This window comes from Mercurialis annua, linkage group LG2 (genome assembly GCF_937616625.2).
Source record: "Mercurialis annua linkage group LG2, ddMerAnnu1.2, whole genome shotgun sequence".
NCBI lineage: Eukaryota > Viridiplantae > Streptophyta > Magnoliopsida > Malpighiales > Euphorbiaceae > Mercurialis > Mercurialis annua.
The window spans coordinates 42,335,704-42,342,692 of NC_065571.1; the positions used below are offsets into that span (position 1 = coordinate 42,335,704).

The 6,989-nt window shown below is 26.4% G+C and overlaps 1 long non-coding RNA gene across 1 annotated transcript; it reads right to left on the reverse strand.

Annotated features, from left to right (window-relative positions):
* Positions 1-6,227: 6,227 nt before the first annotated feature.
* On the reverse strand, positions 6,228-6,989 carry LOC126668023 (uncharacterized). The gene is made up of 2 exons (XR_007638330.2): positions 6,678-6,989; positions 6,228-6,530 (listed from the first exon to the last, which is right to left on the reverse strand). It is a non-coding gene; the product is annotated as an uncharacterized LOC126668023 (long non-coding RNA).

A 6,989-nucleotide genomic window follows, 5' to 3' on the forward strand; every position in this document is an offset into this window, starting at 1 on the left:
AAATTTTGGCTTTCTAATATTTAGGTCAAACACATATTTAGGTCCCTGCACTATTACTCTTTTCCAACTTAAGTCCCTGAACTATAAAACGTTTAAAATAAGTCCCTACACTATTAAAAACATCTATTTTAAGTCCCTATCATTGCGCAAGTTAACGGAATATGGATGACGTTAACAATTACATATCAAAAATGCTATTTTGGTCTCTGCATTATCATTTTTTTCCAAGTTGAGTCCTTACACTATTAGAAACATCAATTTTAAGTCTTTCCATCACATAATTTAAATAATATTAATAAAAAATTTATTTTATTTTCTTTTTTAATGTTATTAAATTTTTTTAGCATTTCCAAAGCTAGAATTATCTCCGGCCATTAATAAATTTTTTTCATTTTAATTTAAAATTGTAATTATTTAAAATTTATTAATTTAATTAAATAAAAATAATTTTTTATTTTATACAATTAATATCATATTTTTTATTTTATACAATTAATTTCGCTTTTATCATCTACCTCGCAATCTTTAAAATATCATATTTTTAAAAATATTTATTTTAATTTAAATAAATAAATTTATTTTGAATTAATTAATTTTGAGTCCTTACACACTTCAAGTTATATACTAATAACTTGGCTTATTACATATAATTGTTCAATTATAAAAACACGAGGGCTTAATTATGCCCAAAAAAGACTGATCTATACTTTTGAAAAAAAGTCGAGGATTTTTTTTCTACATTTTGCCTATTTTATAGTTTATGCACCTACATCTAGGAATGGCAATGGGAAAGAGATTTCATGTTTTCCATGGGGTTTACCAATAAGCTATAGTTCAAATGGTATAAGCGTTAAGCAGCAAACTGTTAGGTTGTGGGTTCGATTCCTCCCATAGGCGCTCTCCCCTCCGCAAATTATCAAAAAAAAAAAATGTTTTCCATGGGTTCCATATCTAATGAGGCGGTAAATCCTTATAAATCACCTCCATGGGACAGGGATAGGAGATGTTTATTCCTATCCATGAGGATGGGGAGGGGACAGGATATTGTCACCATTCTATGTAGGGGTGTGCATTCGGTTTGAACTGAACCGAACCGAATCAAATTTTTGAGATTTTTAAAAACCGAATCGAAATTTTAGAGGAAGAAAATATTTTGAAACTGAACCAGTCCGTTCGTTCGGTTATTTCGGTTCAGTTCGGTTATTTCGGTTCGGTTTACATGTAAGTCAGAATTTTTTTACACTCAAAACCTAACCGAACTGACGAACCGAAATTTATGTCCAATTTCTAACCGAACCGAATTTGTCGGTTCGGTTTTTCAATTTTAGTTCGATTTTGCACACCCCTAATTCTATGGAGATCCTCATCCCCGTTCCAATGGGAACCCAATATTTATACATACATACAAAATTATTATTTTTTAGGATAATTATTTATCCCCTCCAATTTTATTTCATAATTACTAGTTTTCCCATAACTTTTAATTATTTACTTCCTGACCTTTTATTAAATTAATCGCTTTCCTTTTCTGTTAATTAATTATGTTATTTGACTTAGACAAAGGGCTTGATTGTTAAAAATAAAGTTCATTTTAACCCTTAAACTTATATTTCCTTCATAAAAATTCATAAAATTGCTAAAAATTCAAATAACTTTTTTAATAAAATTTCAAATTATTTATTAAACCATAACATTTCTATAAAGATTTTAATTTATTAAAATAAGATTAAAAACAACTTTTTTATCAAAATAAATTTATAAACATCAAAAAATTAATTAACTTAAATATATTTTGTTTATCCCTATGATGATTTGATAAACAATAAAATATTTATATAATTATTTTAAAATATATATAATAAAAATTCAAAATTAAATTCAATTATTTTGCAATATGAATTAGACATTGTGTTTTGTTTTAATTTTATTTGCAAATTATATAGTGGCTTAATCACCAAAAAATGTCAAACCTATACGTCTTATGTCAATTATAGTCAAACCTTTAAAAATCATTAATTATATCAAAACTTATATGTTCCGTTTCTTTTTCAACCATTTTTAAATCGAACCGGAATTTTTGCCACATGTCATCCATGTCACCTCTAACTCGGCAAAATTAGCTGACATGGCACACCCTAAACCATTAAAACCAACTTAACCAAACCAAATAATAAACCAAGTAAAACCAAATTCAACTAAATCAAATCGTTTATTAATTAATTACTAAAATTCATATTTTAATTATTTTAATATTATAAATTCAAAAATAAATTCACCGCCACACTCTTTCGACCTCGTCGTCTTTTTCCGACTTCGGTGTATAATCACAATAATTAATATTTTATAATTAATTTTATTAAATTTAAACTATTTTCTAAAAATAATTTTTTTAATTAATTTTTTATTTTTGAAAATCCGTTCATCTTCATCGTGACAAACCCGCCACCACAGAAACCTGTCGCCAAGACCCGCCATCGAAAACCGACCGCCGCCTACTTCGAGAAGGAACTGATGAGCTCCTTCTCAGGATCTGCTTGTTCTCGGAGTAGGCGGTCGTCGGTTTTTGGTGGCGGGTCTTGGTGGCGGCGCGTCTCAGTGGTGGTAGGTTCGTCATGAAGAAGATGAACAAATTTTGTAAAACTAATCTTTAATTAAATAAATAATTTTTAAAAAATTGTTTAAATTTAATAAAATTAATTAAAATTTTGTGTATATAATAATTCATTAATTATGAAATATTAATTATTTTAAATATACATCAAAGTTGGAAAAAGACAACGAGGTCAAAGAGTGTAACTGTGATTTTTTTTTCTGAATTTATAATATTGAAACAACTAAAATATGAATTTTAGTAATTAATTAATATATGATTTGAATTAGGTTGATTTGGTTTTACTTGGTTTACTATTTATTTTGGTTAAGTTGGTTTAGTAGTTTGGACTTTGGGATGTGTCATGTCAGCTAATTTTGCTGAGTTGGAGGTAACATGTTGGTAAAAAAATCCGGTTTGATTCAAAAATGTCTGAAAAATGAATGGAACATATAAGGTTTGGTTATAATTGGTGATTTTTATAGGTTTGGCTATAATTGGCATAAGACATATAGGTTTGGCATTTTTTGGTGATTAACCCTTATATAGTACAATATGTTCTTGATAATACTTGATTTTGAATCACACAAATTTTAAATTTTAAACTAAACAAGATATATTAAATTTAATTCATTCTTTGATGTTTTTAAATATTTTTAATAATAAAATTGTTTTTTTATCTTATTTTAATAAATTAAAATATTTATATAAATTGTATGGCTTGATAAGTAATTCAAAATTATTTGAAAAAATTATTTGAAAATTTTAGCAATTTTATGGACTTTTTTTTAAAGAAATAGAAGTTTAAGGGTCAAAATGAATTTTATTTTTGACAATCAAACTCTTTAACTAAGTTCAATAGCATAGTTAATTAACAGAAGGGGGTGGTAGGTAATTTAATCAAACGTTAGGTGGTAAACAATTGACTTTTTAAAAATCATAGGAAAACTAGTAATTACGATCTAAAATCATAGTAATTATCCCTTAAAATTTTTTAAATGTAATATTAGTTGTAATTTGTATGTTTATTCAATTTGATATTTATTCAAGTACGATAATCAAATTTAAAAAAAATTCTTAAATTTTTTTAAATGTAATTTGTATTTTTATTCAATTTGATATTTATTAGTATAAATTTATTAAAAAATATATAAATCATATATATTTATATATTATTTAAAATTTAAAATATAAATACACACGTTAGTTTTCAGTTGTTATTTTTTTAAAATTTAAAAAATAAAAAAAAAATATTTTTATGTATTAAAATAAAAAGACAATATTTTTTATAATTAAAAATATATTAGAATAACATTAAATGACATTGATTATTATTAAAACTCTTCTATGGAATCAATGGAGACAGGGACATGGATGAATTAATCCACATGGATTAATTGGGAACGGGGACAGGGAGTTTCATTGAGAGGAAATTAGACGGTACACTTGAAAAGTTAAAATAATTGCACTCGGCACTTAAGTAGTCTTTTAATTGGGATCAACACTTTCTAAATTGAAGAAATTAAATATAACACGTAATGTTTGAAAATAATTCCAAAATACGTCGTGATAGACTTGATATGTTTGGAACCGTTCTCTTCCAATTTTTTCCTGTTCTCTTCCACTATTTCTCTCTAGCTATCCCAAATCTCCGTCGGAGAATCGGCCGGATTCTGGCAGGTACCGATACATCTTCGGAGTCAAATTTTGATGCTCCACAACCCATTATTAATTACAGAATGTTAAAAGTTTAAGACATATTTGAAATCAAAATTCACTTTTCTGATTCTTAAATACATTTCTGCTGCATTAATTTGTTGTCATATGAGTTTTTGATGTTGTTGGTTTAACAATTGAAACAAGCTGTGAACAAATTTATGGAAACAATTTTTTTTTCCCACACTCATCGTGTGTTCGATAAAATTCCTCAAAAGAATTCATTTGTGAGATTATTGTTGTCAGTGCAAGATCAATATAAGAATGACTCTCAATGAGATTTGCAAGACCTGAACTTAGGAGCTATGCATATTAGAAGTTTTATTAGTGGAAAGCGACCTTTATTGTGATCATTGCCTTTATTATTAGTTTAATCGGAGGGTATGATGTTGGAACTTCATGGTATAAGAAGCAAAAATTACAAGGTTGTGGCATTACTATTATGGTTTACTTTGCGGCTTCGTTGGATGTTCTAGAATAAGGACATGAAAGCAAATGGAGCTTATTATTTTGAGCTCAATCAAGTGGTAAATTGATTTGACTTTTACTGGATATAAAATCAAGAGGATGTTTAGTGTTTCTTGTACTGATGTTTATAAATTTGCTTCACCATATGCTTCTCTGCTGCTTCTTATTGTTCTACAAACTGTTGCAAGACTATTTCCTTATCAAGCTACGCATATTGCATACATGTCTAGTTTGAGGGGTGCTAACACAGTTACTTCTCAGCTGCATCACTAAACTTCATGCTCCTGCTCGTGCCTTAGTTCCAGCTCATCAAACCGTGCTTCATCGTGTGTTTAACATTTATTAGTAACCATTTTTAGGTATTTGTATAAATAGTGAAATGAGAATTACTCATTTGTATTTTGACAATTCCAATTAATATAGTTTTGATTGTCTATTTCTCAAATTATTTCAGTGGCGGTGAGTATGAGATCAATCATCGTATGCAAAATGCTAAATTTAATAATAGTCTAAATGATATGAATGACTTGGTTGAGATTTTGTTAAAGTTGAATTCCAAGGCTTAAGAATTTTATTGAAAATAAATAATATTAATATTTTGTATATATTTTATAATTTTAAAATATTAAATATACTTTAAATATATTTTTTGTATATTTTGTGTATATTTTTTTTTATTTTAAAATAATAAATATACTTTGTGTATATTTTGTGTATACCTTTTTGTTTTAAAATAATAAGTTTGTTTTGTGTATATTGTTTAAAATAATAATAAGTATACTTTGTATATATTTTGTGTATATTTTTTTATTTTAAAATAATAAGTATATTTTGTGTATAATTTTTTTAGAAAATAATAAATATATTTTGTGTATACTTTTTTTATTTTAAAATCATTATATTTTATGTATACCTCTTTTATTTTAATCATAAGTATAAAAATAAATATATTTTGTGTATGTTTTATGTAAATTTCATGTAAATTTTTTAATTTTAAAATAATAAATATACTTTATATATACTTTGTATATATTTTTTATTTTAAAATAATAAAAATATTTTATGTATATTTTGTATATACTTTATATATACTTTTTAATTTTAAAATAATAAATATATTTTGTGTATATTTTTTAATTTTAAAATAATTAGTTTTGATATATTTTTTAATAGATTTGATCCTTTTTTTAAATAATAAATATATTTGGTGTATACTTTATAAAAAATAAAAAATATATTTTATGTATAATTTTTATATATTTTGTAATATTAAAATAATTTGTTTTGATACATTTTTAAATAGATTTGGTATATTTTTTTAAATGGACATCTCTACTCTTCATTGCTAAATTTGGATATATTTAGTGGAAATATAAAAGTTTTATGTTGCTAAACTCTTTACTTGCAGACAGGAAGGTTTAGCCAGTTCTTTAGACAAGAAATTTTATATTGCTAAACTCTTTAAAGTTTTTAATGGTATATTAAAATTATACAAACAATATACAAATGTTATACCAAAATAGCAATTGGCCTTTTGTTCTACTTTCCCATCTTTGCACAACATGTCAATAACTATACAGGAAAGAGCAGAATTCGGTTTATATTTTCTCTCAAGCATATCAACAAACATGTTATGTGCTTCAACTGTTTTTTCTCTTTGCTTATTGCTCTAATCATCACACCATAACTGTTTTTTCTCCTTACTCGCAATATCTACGCATCAAGATTATATACGTCGTCGCGGTAGGCAAGGACCCTGTATCAAAAAAATTCATCAAAAACCTTCTTAATGTTAATTAAATCACCACGGGAGACATACCCACCTAGGTCGTCTCATCTAGAGACTTAATGCAATTATTTATGGTTTTCCCATCCTTTTTTGTTGCTAAAACATTTCTAATACCTGATAATTACCGGTACGAGCTACAGTTTTATGGTGATCATCGCGCCTCCGCTGCATCTTGACTCTGCCTCATCCGATCTGTCCACCACTTTTGATATGCTGCCGCCGGGACTCTCCTCCGAGCTGCTACGGCCACCGATCTTCTTTGTTTAGAGAGAAGTTGTTATCTGAGAAGAAATCTCAATCACGTGTTTGCTGCAATATTTTTTTGCTAATCACGTATTAATTGCAATTTATTTACCTGACAAAGTGTTGTTCCCAATAAAAAACAAATATATATATTTTTGGTATTATTTTAATAAAATTGGATAT